Below are 19,263 nucleotides of genomic sequence, written 5' to 3' on the forward strand. Positions count from 1 at the left end.
TCTCCTGGAGAATGTTTAACAGATTGTGGCCAACTATTAAAGATGTCTTATTTTTAAAGAATTATCATGTTCAAAAATAAAAGGGAAATGCATTTAATTAAGAACATGTTATATTTTAATACTTAACATCTAAAAACACTTTTTAGGCAAATATATTTTAAAAGACATGAAAAGGTGTGGATTTTAGAGTTGTAACTGAGAAGTTAAAATTTTTACTGGCTCTAAACATCCAGTTAGAGCCAAAATAATTTGGAAATGTCACATATTGTGTTTAATAGTTTTGTTAACTGCTGCCAGCATCTCAGGTATATTTGACCTATTTAAATCATAAGTGATCACTCATGAATGGTGCCACGAGTAGGTACCAGTAGGGCTAGATGTGAATTGTCAGCAAGAAAACTAGAAAATATAAAAAGCTAAGCAACTGAAATATAAAACAAACTAAAATTAAGTCAAGTAAATCTTGAAAATAAATCTCCTACAAGAAGAACACAGTTTACAGACAAGGAACTGCTCCTATGAAAATTTAATTTAAAAACCAGAAGATAGCTCTGCTTCTCTTTAGAGCCATTATCACCCATCAAGAGTGTTAATGATATCCTGAGATCCATGTGTCAGCATAGATCATAAGCATAACTTATGATGATATGATGAACACAAGGACCATTTCAGCCTATAATATCAAGAGTGTTCGGCAGATATGGTGCTTTTATTATGGGATATTTTCATAAAGAAGGAAATTGAAACAGCTTTAATAGGAAACAAATCAATTGCAGAAAGAGATACATCATGCTCAATGAATCTTAAATAATGATCATAATATTTATTCAGTACAATCATTTTTAGCATCTTTCTACATTCACTGACTGGCACGTTTGAAAGGTACAATCTTTAAATTATATATTTTAATCCAGGCGACTTTATCAAGCTTTTGTATTTTCTTTCTGAGAACATATCACACTATTTATGATGCTTCTGTAAATAAAAAGTCAAATCATTACTAAAAAAATTAAAAACAATCAAACAAAATAAACCACATTGTGTTCTGCAAAAAATTGAATAAAGATATGTCTTAAGTGCCTATTATAATTCGTCACTGAGAAATATGCAGAATATTTGGACCCAGTTAGAAAATTAAAATATTCAAAGTATTCTAAAGTAAATCAATCCAAAATAACCTTGAAGATATTACACATTAAGAAGACAAATTATAACAAATTTAAGAGATAAATGAAAATATTCTCCAGTCATAGTTCTTAGAACTTTAATATCAAATGCAGAATAACTAAATAAAAAGAAGAAACAAAGATATTTATATTGCAATGATTTTTTATTTAATAGCAAGAAAATTTAGTATTAATACTTGTATAGTATCAATATTTAAGATACAGTAAATTACTTTTGCTTTACATGTGTGGCTTAACTATTTGTGGCTGAAAATTATCATATTCTCTGTTTACTGCTTGTAGATCACTTGAAAAAATACCTATCCTACAGGAGAAGACTCTTGAGAGTCCCTTGGACTGCAAGGAGATCCAACCAGTCCATTCTAAAGGAGATCAGTCCTGGGTGTTCTTTGGAAGGAATGATGCTAGAGCTGCAACTCCAGTACTTTGGCCACCTCATGCAAAGAGTTGACTCATTGGAAAGGATTCTGATGCTGGGTGGGATTGGGGGCAGGAAGAGAAGGGGATGACAGAGGATGAGATGGCTGGATGGCATCACCGATTCTATGGACGTGAGTCTGAGTGAATTCCGGGAGTTGGTGATGGATAGGGAGGCCTAGCGTACTGCAATTCATGGGGTCACTAAGAGTCAGACAGGACTGAACTGAACATTTTATTCAGTCTCTTAAAACTTGTTTTTTTTCTCAGTTTTGTCTCCATAAATTTTGTCAATAATTGTATCCTGCTGCTGCTAAGTTGCTTCAGTTGTGTCTGACTCTGTGCGACCCCTTAGATGGCAGTCCACCAGGCTCCCCTGTCCCTGGGATTCTCCAGGCAAGAACACTGGAGTGGGTTGCCATTTCCTTCTCCAATGCATGAAAGTGAAAAGTGAAAGTGAAGTCGCTCAGTCGTGTCCGACTCTCAGCTACCCCATGGACTGCAGCCTACCAGGCTCCTCTGTCCATGACATTTTCCAGGGGAGAGTACTGGAGTGGGTTGCCATTGCCTTCTCCCAATGATTGTATGACCTCTCACTAACTCTGATCTTAGCACATCAGTGAATAATAACTTTAAGAGTAACTTTAATAATTTCTGGGATATTTTTCTTTATTTTAAATGTTTTACATCTTTTCATGGAGGGCAGATGTGCCATCAGAAATATAGAATGCTTAATTAAAGCATAGATCTGCTTAAACTGCATTTTTCCACTGACATCTTTGTTCAAATGGGCAAATCCGAATCAAACATTTAAAAAGAACTTCAATTAAACCACTTTCTCAAAATTTTCTTACTTTGTATCTTTAGATTATTTTGTAGTTTTTACAAAACTAGTTTATAAATAAAACAATCCTGGATGTGATTGCTATCTTCAGAAATACTTTCTATGATCTTTAGCAAGCACTCAATATAATAATTTGAAGGTAATATGCTAATAAATCAAAACCCTTAATGTTTTTAACGTGGGAAGATAAATGCTATAATATGACCAGAATATAATATAATAAATATGATTTCTCAAATTTTTAATAACTAATGTATCACTATTTTTAATCAATTGACCAAATCAACAATTCTGTTCTAAAATCTAGACAATAAGTCACATCATCAAACAACGTAAGAATTTTATGGAAAGGAGTAAAATTACAGATAATTTTGTTTTCTGGTGTTGTCTTGTATGTATGTGCATGCTAAGTCACTTCAGTCATGTCTGAGTCTTTGCAGCCTTATGGACTGTAGCCCAACAGGCTCCTCTGACCATGGGATTCTCCAGGCAAGAATATCGGAGTAAGTTGCCATGCCTTCCTCTTGGAGATTTTCCCAACCCAGGAATCAAACCCATGTCTCTTACATCTCCTATATTGTCAGGTGGGTTCTTTACCATTAGTACCACCTATTGTCTTCAAGTCAGTCATTCAGTCATGTTTGACTCTTTGCGACCCCATGGACTGCACAAATTTAACAGATACAAATTGGTATATGTATTTGTATCACCAACTCCCATAGCTTGCTCAGACTCATGTCCATTGAGTTGGTGATGCCATCCAACTATCTCATCCTCTGTTGTACCCTTCTCCTCCTTCCTTCAATCTTTCCCAGGGTCAGGGTCTTTTTCAGTGAGTCAGTTCTTTTCATCAGGTGGTTTTAGATCGCCATAATCAAGGTGCTACAATTTTTAGGTAAGGTAGCTTAGTTTTCTATAAATGGCTTTATAATTATAAATTTCCATCAGTAGTGGATATGTTTGAATTTCTCACTGTCTTCATCAACTCTTATAACCTTTGTTATTTTTTTCTTTTTGATGATTGCCATTCAGACAAGTTTGAGCTGATAGCTCATAGTGGTTTGTAATTTGAATTTCCTTGCTGATTTGCAATATTGAGCACACTTTGCTATACACGTCGGCCATTTGTACATCTTCTTTGGAGAAATGTGTATCCAAGTCCTTAGCCCATTTTTAAATCAATTTCTTTCCTTATATAGTTTTGAAATTAACCCCTTATAAGATGTATGATTTGCAACTATTTTATCCCATTCTATGGGTTGTCTTTTCATTTGTTTGTTTCGTTTGCTTGCAGAAGCTTTCTAGTTTGATAGAAAAGGAACTTTTCTATTATTTGCTTTTGTTCACTGTGTTTTTGGCATTAGTACTATGAGATCATTGCAAAGACCAATGCATATAGCTTTTATACTGCATATTCTTCTAGGAGTCCTACAGTTCCAGGACTTACCTTAATGTTTTTAATTTATTACACATTGATTTCCTTGTATGATGTAAGATAAAGTGTTCAATTTACATATATATATTTTTGAATCTAGATATATAGTTTTCCTACCACTAATGTACAAGTTTCTAAAAAACTAAACATGGAGCTACCATATATTTCAGGAATCCAACTTTTGGATATTTATCCAGAAGTATTGAAATCAGGATTTTGGAAAAAAATATTCGTGCCTCCATATTCATTGAAGCAATGTTCATAATGGTCAGTAAGTGGAAGCAGCATAACTGTCCATGACAGAAGAAAGGGCAGAAGGAAACATAATACACATGCACGATGGAATATTCTTCAGTTTTTAAAAAAGTAAATCATGCAACGTGCTACAACATGGATGAATCATGAGTATATTATAAGGGAAATAAGCCAGTCACGAAATACAATGCTCTATGATTACATTTATATGAGGTTTCTAAAACAGTCAAACTAATAGAAACAAAGCAGAGAGCAGAATGGTGGTTGCTAGGGGTTGGAGGAAGGGGGAAATTGGGAGATGCTAATCAAGAGGTGTAGTGTTTTAGTTATGCAAGATGGATAAGTCCTAGAGATCTATCATACAGTATTTTGGTTATAGTTAACAATATTTTATAATAGTTAAAATAATCTGTGAAGAGGGTAAATTTCATGTTAAGTGTTCTCTCTATAATAATTTTTAATGAACTAATTAAATTCCCAGAGAATATTTACAATTGTCAAATAATTAGGTTTTGAAGTATAGAATATACATGGTAACAGGAGCAAATTTCTATTCCTGTCACTCTTTGCAAAGTGTCAGTGGTAGTATCAAATTAATATTTCCTAGTAAATTAGGAAATGTGGACTCAGTGAATAAAGAATATGTAGATTATAGAATTTCAACAGTGATGATGTTCCAAAGAAAAAAGTTTTCTCAAAGAGTTGTTGAAGCTTGACAAAGAACAAAAAGTACCAAATTATGAATATATATTTGAGTTCCTATCATGTATATGCTGGTGCTGCTGCTGCTGCTAAGTCACTTCAGTTGTGTCCAACTCTGTGCCACCCCATAGACGGCAACTCACCAGGCCTCCCTGTCTCTGGGATTCTACAGGCAAGAACACTGGAGTGGGTTGCCGTTTCCTTCTCTAATGCATGAAAGTGAAAAGTGAAAATGAAGTCACTCAGTTGTGTCTGACTCTAGTGACCCCATGGACTGCAGCCTACCAGGCTCCTCCATCCATGGGATTTTTCCAGGCAAAAGTACTGGAGTGGGGTGCCATTGCCTTCTCTGCCTACCATGTATATACTCCTCTTTAAATGTGGAAACATTGGGAAGTGTAAAATACACCTCTCGACATCAAAGACTTTGCAATCTAGAAACACAGAGGTTGGATAATAACAAGAAAGATAAACAACTATGTAAGGCAATGTATTTTAATGGTGTCTAATGAAGATTAATGAGATTATGAACAAAGCTAGTGGAGGTGATGGGATTCCAGTTGAGCTATTTCAAATCCTGTAAGATGATGCTGGGAAAGTGCTGCGCTCAAAATGCCAGAAAATTTGGAAAACTCAACAGTGGCCACAGGACTGGAAAGGTCAGTTTTCATTCCAATCCCAAAGAAAGGCAATGCCAAAGAATGCTCAAAATACCGCACAGTTGCACTCATCTCACACGCTAGTAAAGTAATGCTCAAAATTCTCCAAGCCAGGCTTGGCAGTACGTGAAAGGTGAACTTGCAGATGTGCAAGCTGGTTTTAGAAAAGGCAGAGGAACCAGAGATCAAATTGCCAACATCTGCTGGATCATGGAAAAAGCAAGAGAGTTCCAGAAAAACATCTATTTCTCCTTTATTGACTATACCAGCCTTTGACTGTGTGGATCACAATAAACTGTGGAAAATTCTGAAAGATATGGGAATACCAGACCACCTGACCTGCCTCTTAAGAAACCTATATGCAAGTCAGGAAGCAACAGTCAGAACTGGACATGGAACAACAGACTGGATCCAAATAGGAAAAGGAGTACATCAAGGCTGTATACTGTGACTCTGCTTATTTAAATTTTTATGCGGAGTCAATCATGAGAAATGCTGAGCTGGAAGAAGCACAAGCAGGAATCAAGATTGCTGGGAGAAATCTCAATAACCTCAGATATGCAGATGACACCACCCTTATGGCAGAAAGTAAAGAGGAACTAGAAAGCCTCTTGATGAAAGTGAAAGAGGAGAGGGAAGAAGTTGGCTTAAAGCTCAACTTTTAGAAAATGAAGATCATAGCATCTGGTCCCATCACTTCATGGGGAATAGATGGGGAAACGGTGGAAACAGTGTCAGACTTTATTTTGGGGGGCTCCAAAATCACTGCAGATGGTGATTGCAGCCATGAAATTAAAAGACGCTTACTCCTTGGAAGAAAAGTTATAACCAACCTAGATAGCGTATTGAAAAGCAGAGACATTACTTTGCCAACAAAGGTCCGTCTAGTCAAAGCTATGGTTTTTGCAGTGGTCATGTATGGATGTGAAAATTGGACTGTGAAGAAAGTTGAGCACCAAAGAATTGATGCTTTTGAACTGTGGTGTTGGAGAAGACTCTTGAGAGTCCCTTGGACTGCAAGGAGATCCAACCAGTCCATTCTAAAGGAGATCAGTCCTGGGTGTTCTTTGGAAGGAATGATGCTAGAGCTGAAACTCCAATAGTTTGGCCACCTCATGCGAAGAGTTGACTTATTGGAAAGGACTCTTATGCTGGGAGGGATTGGGCACAGTAGGAAGAGGGGAGGACAGAAGATGAGATGGCTGGATGGCATCACCGACTCAATGGACGTGAGTCTGAGTGAACTCCGGGAGTTGGTGATGGACAGGGAGGCCTGGCGTGCTGCAATTCATGGGGTCTCAAATAGTCGGACACAACTGAGTGACTGAACTGAACTGACCTTCTGAGTTTCTGATAATTTAATATTAATCATTAATCTGTTTATTAGTTTAAGTTTTGAGAAATGTAGAAAAGATTGGATTGACTGCTTAAACATATGTATTCTAATTTTAAATCTATTAATGATCAAAAAGTGATTGGGAAATTTTGTAATCCTGAAGTTTTGAAAGACAATATAGACTAATTGCTCATGTAAAATTGATCATAGCTAGTTATGTATTTTGGACGGTGTACTAAGTCTCTATAATAAAATGAAATGCTATTGGAAGAATATACCTTGTTATTTTTTAAACATTTTGTACCCCCTAATGCCTCAACCTATAGTTTGCACTCAGTAAAGTGAATAGGACTTGTTGAACTAGTATACTTAAAGTACACTTTTAAATTAAACTACCATAACCTTGGCTATACTTCAGTGTCAGTAAATGCCTACATAAAAATAAATTCTCTTTCATTAAATACTCTTCTTATTTCCAGAAAAATTTAAACTAAGTATATTCTATGATCAACTGGCCTTACTGCTGTATAAAGACATGTTCCTTTTGAAACAAACTGTTGCACTGTATTTATTGTCTCAGATTAGTCATGATCTGAAGGTACATTAGAAGGATCCTAGGTTCTTAATAGAATCCAGGTCATTCTAGTTCAAAAGGAATTACTTGAATGTAAGTTGATGTTGAAATTCAGCTCAGGAACCCCAACTCTTGCTGGGGTGATGACTTAGCCATCATCCCAGCAGCCTCTCCCAGGCTTTCTTTTCACTCATATTGGATGCATAGAGTTACAGGTACCCAGGAGAGAATAGCTTCAATATTATATGTGAGGAATATCTCAAGAAGTGAGTAAATGCACAGTCATACACTTATCTTATTATCAGTAGTGGTAATATAACCATTTGACACCATCGCAAGTACACATTCTTAAGTACTCAATACCTCAGTCACTGTTGATCAACCAGCATCTTTAAAGTGAAAAAGAAATGAAAAATCCTCTCTAGACAAATATAATAGCAATCTAATAGTGAGTGAGAAAGTGTCACTTAAGTGAAATGTGAGACAAGTTAGCTTGCACTAAATGTATATGTTACCTAAGAGTTTTGCTTTGATTTAAAAATTAAAAAGAATAAAGATATATTAAATCTTTTTTTAATCACAGCACTGGTTATAGTCAAAATGGCAGTTTCTTTATAAGGTCCTCTCCAATTATGAGGTATAATTTTAATATTTTTTAATATTAGATTAGAATGTTCTTTGCTATTTTATAAAAATTTATAATATTATTTTCAGTATAAATATTCTAGGGGTACAGTGTGTTTCTTGTACAAAAAATGTGTTTCTTGTGTTTTATAAATATTAATTGTCCTTGGATAAATATACAATTTGCCTTTTACCACTCAGTATTTCTAGATACTCTTTTCTTAAACTAACCAGATATCTTGACAAAGCTATTTAGAAAAAGTATGATTCATTTGAAAATCTTCACTGGCTAATTATCTCTTTGTTTATACTTTCTTTCTTGCCAACCTTCTTTTATGTTTATAGCATATTCGACTTGATAAGAGGAGATCAAACATAACAGTCAATGACAGTTTTATTAGCAGCTAAGTTTTTGTCTTTGTTATAAAACTGATGCTGTGCACTAAAATTAAGTCTGAGGGAATAGATTCAATTAATGCAAAAATGTTATTTCTTGTCAAAATAATGAAAGATTGTAAATTCCTTTTATTCTAACAATCACTTACTATCAGTTGTTAGCCCCCTTATGTTATACAGTTTAAACATCCAGTGAATTACAGTTTTGTTCCAAATAATGATTTTTTGAAAAGATAATTTAAAAATCTCTAGAATTCCATAAAATTGACTGCAAATAACCCTCTCATCATTTTTCCTGAGACTTTCTATATAATATAAACAGTTAACTATTGTCTTTTTATTTTATATTTTTAATTTTCTCATCTTTAATTAGTATTGTCATAACAGACAAATGAAGTATCCTTCAGAATCTGCAGCCTCTTTGAATTACATACATGTTTCTTCCCAGCTAAAACACATACTGTATCCATCTAATCTTTCTAAACAATAATTGTTCTCCAAAGAAGAGCCACATGTATCTTCACATATCAGTTAATAACCTCTCTTCTTGTAATTGAGTCACAAAAGGTTGAGTCTTTTACAATTTTTGAGAGCTCCAACAATTAAATGTTTTTATTTTTATTCTGTTTGATGTTTTATTGCTGTAACTATGTGTGACTCATGCACTAGAGAAAAGGGTAATGTGCTTCTGAAACGGCTAAATGCCCCACAGTGAAACACTGGTCCTATATCAATTCATCTTTCCTTTGACTTTAATACTAATTACACAATTATGTTATTTTACTAAAAAGGCCAGAGGAAAAAGACTGATAATCAGAGAAGTTAATTTTCAAGTGAAAAGGTCAAGGTCATGTGTAATTATTTTCCTTTAGAATTCTGTTCCTCTAGGGTTAAAAAAAAAGTATTAGGAAAAAAATCAGCTAAAGAAACTCAGATACAATGTACCCCTTTAAATCTGGAATTTTGCAGAGAAGAGTAGTAGCAGTAGAGAAAAGGCAGTACTAATTTTGACAAAGGCAACAGGAAATGGTTTGGTGAACTATGACCCTATAGTAAAACTGAAGTCTAATCCATATGTTATGAGATACGGATTTGAACATTACCTCATCCTGAATTCTTTAGGCACCCATGGTAATCTGTTTTTGGACCTGTGAACTGCATAAATAAAATTTTGAAAATTTATTATTTTACCTGTTTTTATACTTTAACACTTGTAGACCTCCCTTGGAGTTCAGTTGGGAAAGAATCTGCCTGCAATACAGGAGACCCAGGTTTGATTCCTGGGTTGGGAAGGTCCCCTGGAGAAGGAAATGGCAACCCACTCCAGTATTCTTGCCTGGAAAATCTCATGGACAGAGTAGCCTGGGGGCTACAGTCCATCGGGTCGTAAGAGTCGGACATGACTTAGCGACTAAACCACCACCACCATAACCACCATACATTAACACATACATGCATGTGCATTATTGCTAGTTGCTTCATTTTGTAATAATTATTTCCTAGAAGTGCTGAAATTAACATTTTACCCTATACTGGCACTATGAGTCTACATTCCTTATTTTGTTGAATTCTTTTTCCATGATTATATAACCCATTATGAGAGCTGGGAAGAAAATAATTTTCTGTGATTTAGAAATTGGTTATGTCCAGGCATTTTGGTATTATGTGCATCAATGGTGCATAGCACCAGTGCAGATACTTTTTCTGTTGGAGAGCACATGCCTTCTTAATTCACTACATTTAGCATTCTTGAGATGTGACATTTTTTCTTCATACTACTCTCATATATTTCTCATATTCCTTCCAAATTGTGAATATATTGCCTGGTTTCTATCTGAATATAGACAAAAGAGATGAATCATAAACATATTTACTGTATGATTCCAGCTGAAACTAAAAGACACAAAATTGTACTTAAACAACATGTCATTTAAAAGGCATTCACTAATTTAAAATCATGATAAGTTGAAAAATTATGTTGGCTTTTCCTTCTGAATAAAAAAAGACTTACTACATATTTTTATTTTGATTTTCTTTCCAAACTTTGTGTATTTTGATGTTTCTGTCAGAATATGGTAAGTAACTACATTTCTTACAGGTATATTTAATACTGAACCCTGTTGATGCATGGTTGATGATGGTAAAGAATTTTATGTATACACTGACTCTATCAGATAATTTAGAAAATGCATAGCTTTTAGAAAGTCATTTGAAAAGTAAGCTCTGGTTCCTTATTCTTCAGTATTGTATTTCAGTGGACTTGGGAGGAAAATTTAAACTTCTAAAAATTTCTAAACTTCTAAAGACTTTCTTTTTCTGTATTTGCAACTCAGAAATTTGTGTTCTACCTATATACATGTATCTCAAAGTCAGTGAACCATAGAGAGACAATGTTAGGCAAGACTCAAAACTAATTTCTTGCAATATAATATTAAAAACTGAAATTTTAAAGCAACTCTGTTACACTTTTAATCATCCATACATACAATGCTTTACTCATGTGATCAACATAGTCTTTCATAGACCGTTCCAGCTTCTGGTAGTGGCCAGCAATCGGATTTCGTAGACAGTAGATGCATGTATCATTGCACTTTCTGCCTCTGTAGTCATGTAGTATTTTTTTTTTTAATGTGTGTGCTCTGTATACCTGTGCACAGCCTTATTGTAAGAAAATTAGTTCCTGGATTTAGAACTTACCCTAAAATTCAGTATGAACTCAACCAATTACCCCAGCAAAGATTCTGTTCCCAAATACAGTCATAATCTGATGTTCTATGTGGACGTGAATTTTGGAGGACACTATTCAGTCTTCCACAATATTCATGACAGTATTTCTTCAAAATGGTAGATATAATTTTAGTTTAAATTATATGGAAATTATTAAACAAGTAGAATATATTATTATTTGCATATACATTAAAACATAAATTTTGTATGCTATATAAAATATTTCATGTTTAAATATGTATGTTAATACATAATATTTAATGTTAAAATATATGTTTAAATATTATATATGTTAAAATATAAATCAAAATATTTTTGCTTTACTTTTTACAATAAAGATATAGAAGCCAAATGACCGTTATTAAAAATACATTTAATTTGTTCACTTTAAATTCTATTTTATATGATTTGTTGGGGGAAATTACCCAACTGATATAAATTATATTTCTTTCTAAGAGCTGTATTACTTTTACCAATTTTTTTTTATTGCTATTCAGTTCAGTTCGGTTCAGTTGCTCAGTCATGTCTGACTCTTGGCAACCCCATGAATCGCAGCACGCCAGGCCTCCCTGTCCATCACCATCTCCCAGAATATTCATTCAAACACACGTCCATCGAGTCGGTGATGCCATCCAGCCATCTCATCCTCTATTGTCCCCTCTTCCTCCTTTTCCCAGTCCCTCCCAGCATCAGAGTCTTTTCTAATGAGTCAACTCTTTGCATGAGGTGGGCAAAGTACTGGAGTTTCAGCTTTAGCATCATTCCTTCCAAAGAACACCCAGGGTTGATCTCCTTTAGAATGGACTGGTTGGATCTCCTTGCAGTCCAAGGGACTCTCAAGAGTCTTCTCCAACACCACAGTTCAAAAGCATCAGTTCTTTGACGCTCAGCTTTCTTCATAATCCAACTCTCACATCCCTACATGACCACTGGAAAAACCATAGCCTTGACTAGATGGACCTTTGTTGGCAGAGTAATGTCTCTGCTTTTCAATATACTATCTAGGTTGGTCATAACTTTGCTTCCAAAGAGTAAGCGTCTTTTAATTTCATGGCTGCAATCACCATCTGAAGTGATTTTGGAGCCCCCAAAAATAAAGTCTGACACTGTTTCCACTGTTTCCCCATCTATTTCCCATGAAGTGGTGGGACCGGATGCCATAATCTTCGTTTTCTGAAAGTTGAGCTTTAAGCCAACTTCTTCCCTCTCCTCTTTCACTTTCATCAAGAGGCTTTCTAGTTCCTCTTCACTTTCTGCCATAAAGGTGGTGTCATCTGCATATCTGAGGTTATTGATATTTCTCCCCGCAATCTTGATTCCAGCTTGTGCTTCTTCCAGCCCAGCGTTTCTCATGATGTACTCTGCATAGAAGTTAAATATTGCTATTAAGAATTAGTAAACCATTTTGATTTAAGAGCGTAGATCCTGGTGCTCAGAAAATCTCAGGTGAATCTAGGGTCTACCATTTTCCAAATGTGTGTTTTTGTCTCCATTCAATATGGCAATATTAACATTTCCTAATTCATAATGTTATTATGTAGATCAAATTATGAAATCAAAAAGAAATCTAAACGGCATTAGGAAATACATATTACAAATGAAAACCAAGCTTTGCATCCTGAAGCTAGTTTTTTTTTTAATTATTAATTACCTACGTGGTCAAATTAATAATTAGGCAAATTTTTTTTCTGTGTTCTCATCTGTATCATTAACATGATGTTGAAAGTTTGTATTCGGATGTAGATTCATTGTTGAAACTGAAACACTTCAATAGTGTTTGAAATACACATACTTCCCAATACATTTATTTTGAAGTTGAAATGTAAACAAACATATGGAGACTTCAGACCTCGCAAAACCAAAGGTTATATTTATATTGATGATAGGCTTATGGTATGATTAGAAGCTAAACAAACATTCAACACTAAAATAATAAGTGTGATGAACGAGTACAATGTTTGCAGCTGTTAGCAATGTAATATTTGCCTCAGTCAACTAAAATGGTAATCACATTTTAAAATGTTTATATAAATTTATGAGAAGAAGCATGATGGTAGAAGCAGGAATTTTTCAAGTAAGAGAAATCTGAACTTGACCACTACTGTGTGGGTAGTTCGAGCAATTTAACATTCTGAGCTTCATTGGCTTTATAGTTAAAATAAGGATAATACTGTTACTTGCAGGTTAAAAATGAGAGTATGTACAGAGCACCTGCTACTTGGTACAGATGTCTGGTAGGCAAACACTAAACTATAGCTATCTTTATCATTTATGTAAACTCCCAGGTGTAATACAACCCTCATAAAGGACAGTGCTAAGAAGAGTATTGCTAAACTCACTTTTTTACATTCATATTGAACACTCTTGTAGCTATAGGAAGTTCAGACCCAGTGATACTAACCTTTATAATTTGATGTTTTACTCTCATATATTATTTTCTCTTAAACATGAGGTAATATGTTAATAGCACTCAAGGGTTAAATATAAAGACTGAATTATAAAGAAGGCAACAATCCATTTTAAATTCTGTATGATTTAAAAAACCCAAATTTGTTATTTCAACAAATGAGCATTTGCATGCAAAAAAAAAATCTAAATTCAAACCTCATACCTTTCACATAATTTTACTCAAAATGGAAATGGATCATGGACATTAATATAATGTATAAAGCAAAAACTCTTAGGTAATGTGGAAGAAAATCTAGGTGACCTTGACTATGGTAATGATTTCATAGATACCATGAAAAGCATAATCTGTAAAAGAAATAAATAAGCTGGATTTCATTGAAATTAAAAATGTATGCTCTGTGAACTACACTGTCAAGAGAGTGAGAAAACAAGTCATTGACTAGGAAAACTATTTGCAAAAGATACATTTGATAAGCATCTGTTATCCAAAACACAAAAGAACTCTTAAAACTCAATAATAACGAAACAGACCACATGATTAAAAAAAAATAAAGGGCTGAAAAGCTTAACAAACACTTCATTAAGGAAGATATACAGATGGTAAAACAGCACATGAAAAAGTGGTGCAAATCATATGTCATTAGGAATGTAAGTTAAAACAACAATGGGATACCACTACACATCTGTTAGAATTCCTAAAATCTGGAACACTAACAATAAATGCTGGTGAGGATGTGGAGTAACAGAAATTCCTGTTCCTTGCTGGAGGAACTCCAAAGTGGTACAGCCATTTGGAAGACAGTTCGGTATTACAAAGCTACACACACTCCTGTGGTCTGAGATTTCTTCTCTTTAGTATTACCCGAATGAGTCAAAGGTGGCACTACTGGTAAAGGACCTACTTTCCAATGCAGGAGATGTAGGAGACTGGAGTTTGATCCCTGGGTCCGGAAGATCCCCTAGAGAAGGGAATGGCAATCTACTCCAGTGTTCTTGCCTGAAGAATGTCATGGACAGAAGCTAGAGTCTGTGGGTTTGCAAAGAGTTGGATACAACTGAGCAACTAACAAATGAGTCAGAAACCTCTGTCTACATGAAAACTGGGCACAGATGTTATAACTTTTTTATTCATAATTTCCCAAACTTGGAAGCAACCATAATGTCCTTCAGTAGGTGAATGGGTAAATAAACTGCAGTACATCCAGAAAGCTGAGTGTTATTAAGTGCTATAAAGAAATGAGAAACAGCAACATTCTGTAAAGCATTATCCTTCAATAAAAACAAATTAGAAAAGAAATGAAGAATCAAGCCATGAAAAAGTATGAAAGTTTTAAATACATATTACCAAGTGAAAGAAATCCATCTGAAAAGGATACATACTGTATGATTTCAACTATATGAAACTCTGGAAAAGGCAAAACTCTGAAAGTAGTTAAAAGATCATTTGTTGCCAGAGAAGGATGAACAGATAGAGCCAAGAGGATTTATATGGGAGTGAAAACATTCTGTATAATACCATAATAGTGACTATATATCACTGTACATTTCTCAGGAACCATAGGATGTACACCATCTACAGGGAATCCTAATGTAAACTGTGGTGTTTGGCTGATAAAAATGTTTTAATGTAGATTAATCAATTATAATAACTGTACCACTCTGGTAGAAAATGTTTACAGTGGTGGTGGCTGGGTTTTGTGGGATCAGTGGGTATATGGGAACTCTGCATTTTTGGATCTGAACTTAAAACTGCTTTAAGGAAAATTTACTTAAAAAGAAAAATATAATCCTTAGTATTATAAAACTATTTTTCTAGGATTCAGATAATGAATTCATTGAAATAATGATCTTTGTCATAAAGTACTAGTGGTAATGAACCTGCTTGCCAGTGCAGGAGACATAAGAGACACGGGTTCGATCTCTGGGTGGGGAGGATTCCCCTGGAGGAAGGCATGGCAACCCCACTCCAGTATTCTTGCCTGGAGAATCCCATGGATAGAAGAGCCTGGGGGGATATAGTCCATAGGGATGCAAACAGTTGAATACGATTGAAGAGACTTAACATGCATGCAGGTAGATGTAGTTACTTCACGTAGAGGTCTTAGAAAATGAAATAGTGAAAATATCGGATACCATAATCTCTAACAACACTTAAATTACATACTGTTTGTATAGGACTTAAAGTTTTAAATCAATGAACTATGAGAACTATATATTTTGTATTATTTTGGCAATGTTTGATTCTCAGAATTATGAAAGAATTTAAATGATTAATAAATTATATTTGAAAACATGAAGAATATTAATAGTAATTCTGAATTTAAAAGTATGGCTTCAGCAGTATGTGAACCGTGAACTTCCTGATGTTCAAGCTCATTTTAGAAAAAGCAGAGGAACCAGAGATCAAATTGCCAACATCCGCTGGATCATCGAAAAAGCAAGAGAGTTCCAGAAAAACCTCTATTTCTGCTTTCTTGACTATGCCAAAGCCTTTGACTGTGTGGATCACAATGAATTGTGGAAAATTCTGAAAGAGGTGGGAATACCAGACCACCTGATCTGCCTCTTGAGAAATTTGTATGCAGGGTAGGAAGCAACAGTTAGAACTGGACATGGAACAACAGACCGGTTCCAAATAGGAAAAGGAGTTGATCAAGGCTGTATATTGTCACCCTGCTTATTTAACTTATATGCAGAGTACATCATGAGGAACGCTGGACTGGAAGAAACACAAACTGGAATCAAGATTGCTGGGAGAAATCTCTTATTGAGGTTATTCTTCAGATATGCAGATGACACCACCCTTATGGCAGAAAGTGAAGAGGAACTCAAAAGCCTCTTGATGAAAGTGAAAGTGGAAAGTGAAAAAGTTGGCTTAAAGCTCAACATTCAGAAAACGAAGATCATGGCATCTGGTCCCATCACTTCATGGGAAATAGATGGGGAAACAGTGGAAACAGTGTCAGACTTTATTTTTCTGGGCTCCAAAATCACTACAGATGGTGACTGCAGCCATGAAATTAAAAGACGCTTACTCCTTGGAAGGAAAGTTATGACCAACCTAGATAGCATATTCAAAAGCAGAGACATTACTTTGCCAACAAAGGTCCGTCTAGTCAAGGCTATGGTTTTTCCTGTGGTCATGTATGGATGTGAGAGTTGGACCGTGAAGAAGGCTGAGCGCCAAAGAATTGATGCTTTTGAACTGTGGTGTTGGAGAAGACTCTTGAGAGTCCCTTGGACTGCAAGGAGATCCAACCAGTCCATTCTAAAGGAGATCAGCCCTGGGATTTCTTTGGAAGGAATGATGCTAAAGCTGAAACTCCAGTACTTTGGCCACCTCATGCGAAGAGTTGACTCATTGGAAAAGACTCTGATGCTGGGAGGGATTGAGGGCAGGAGGAGAAGGGGACGACAGAGGATGAGATGGCTGGATGGCATCACTGACTCGATGGACGTGAGTCTCAGTGAACTCTGGGAGTTGGTGATGGACAGGGAGGCCTGGCATGCTGCAATTCATGGGGTCGCAAAGAGTCGGACAGGACTGAGTGACTGATCTGATCTGATCTGAATGAGTTTCTGCCTGCCACATGTTTGTGTTGTCCAATTAGTATTGTTGTCCAGTATGCCAATGAGTATTCAGTAATTTTCTAGCTGTATTGTCAATGTGTTTTTATAACATTTTGAATAATTTAGAGAATTATATAACCTGTGTCTAAAATTACTCAAACTTACATCTTTTCTTCCATGAAGTGTTAAGTGTGCCCTACCTAAACAAGGAAACAGAAAAATGTACGAAGGGAAGACATACATTTCTGTGATTCTCTATAGCCTGTAAATAACCTAAGGCAAAATTTTAATTCATGTATTTGTAAAATGAAAAAATTAGATAAACTATAGATATTTATCTTGTGCTGATACATGGAATTGTGTTTCCTGCATCATAATGAAATGTCTTCAAATATATATTTCCTAAACCAAAATACTTTAGAAGTCTAGGAATGGGCCCATGATATATCCATGAAAGCCTTCATTGAGGAAATCGTGTATAGCATTTAAACTGATCTTATCCTTCTATAGTCATTGTTCCTCTGAAATTTATTGTTCCTTTTCAGATACTACCATATATCAATATATTAATTTTTAACAGTATGAGTCATGAAAACATAGTAATGAAGACTTGTATATCCTTAGAGTAGTCATAATACCAAGTAAAAGGATAAAAATACATTTAACATCCACTCACTAATTATAAAATCATCACTGATAACACCACAAATTTAAAATCGGGCATGTTCATCTTGGCAACAGAATGATTCATTTTGTATATAATACTTGTTCAAGAACTTTATAACATCAAATATGATGACATGACAATTAAATTCCTGGAGATTTTATATGAAAAAATTAACTCAAAATACCATACTAATTTACTAGTAATTTTCTCACTGGTAGTGCCTTCATGATGTGCCTTCAAATAAGAGGCAATACTTATTTGCGGAACTTCAGGTTTTCTGCTTTCCATGTTTCAAATTTCTAAAATAAAAGTTCTCTACTTCAAGTTTGTAATTTTAAATCATTTTACTTGGAAATGCATCATGTATGTATGTGTGTGCAGTTTGTTGTTTTGAATTGTTCCATTTGTATTCACTAGTTTACTGAAGAACATTCACTAACAGCAGTATTTGTCTGTTTGTTTATACTCTCAGCGCAGCTACATCTGACCATCTCCCCTTTTCTATATACATAATAGATGTGCGTGTAATAAATAAGTTCAATTTTTAAAAAGATAGATGTGTTCTATAAAAGAAATAATGGAATATATTTCCATATAAAACAAATTTGTTAATGTAATTTTAATGATATAGTTATCTTTTATAAGTTGATAATAAACAACAGTTCTATATTTTATTTATTGTAGTTATAAATCTCAGGGAATATTTGGACAAATATCTGTATTTCAGTTTGTATGGAATTGAAAAGGCACAAAGAGATAACTATATTTTTAATCACTTGTCTTCTCTTCATCAAAGAGATCATTCTTGACTTGGCTGCCCGGATATAGGGTCACTTCTTGTAATTGGCCTTCCGGGGTAGCTCAAACAGTAAACAATCTCCCTGCAATGCGGGAGACCTGGGTTCGATCCCTGGGTCAGGAAGATCCCCTGGGGAAGGGCATGTCACCCACTCTAGTACTCTTGCATGGAGAATTCCATAAACAGGGAAGCCTGATGGGCTACAGTCCATGGTTGCAAAGAGTTGGACACGATAGAGTGACTAACACTTTGACTTCTTTTAATTGTCTCCTTTCTTATTATAAAATAGTGTCCATTTATGATATCCCACCTTCTCAAGAAGAAAACTGTGGCCACTCATATTTGACATAAAAGTGTTCAGGGAAAAGAAATAGAGAAGAATCTTTAAATTCATTTTAAAACCATTTCCCAATTACCAGGAGATCCAAACTTCTCTTTCTAAATGGTCAGCGTTTTCTGCACATGCATAACTCTTTTCATGTAGAGAACAGCTTCTGCCAAAGATAATTATGTGGAAAGTCTTATAAATGAGAAATACTGTGGTCTTCCCTTCGATATGTGTTTGCTTATGTTAAAGAAAACAGTTTATTGTCCAACAACTTTGAAATGTATTTACTATTTTAAAAATACCTTCAATTATACATCTACTAGGTATCATAGAA

The sequence above is a fragment of the Bos indicus x Bos taurus genome, chromosome 12, assembly GCF_003369695.1.
Source record: "Bos indicus x Bos taurus breed Angus x Brahman F1 hybrid chromosome 12, Bos_hybrid_MaternalHap_v2.0, whole genome shotgun sequence".
In the NCBI taxonomy this organism is placed as follows: Eukaryota; Metazoa; Chordata; class Mammalia; order Artiodactyla; family Bovidae; genus Bos; species Bos indicus x Bos taurus.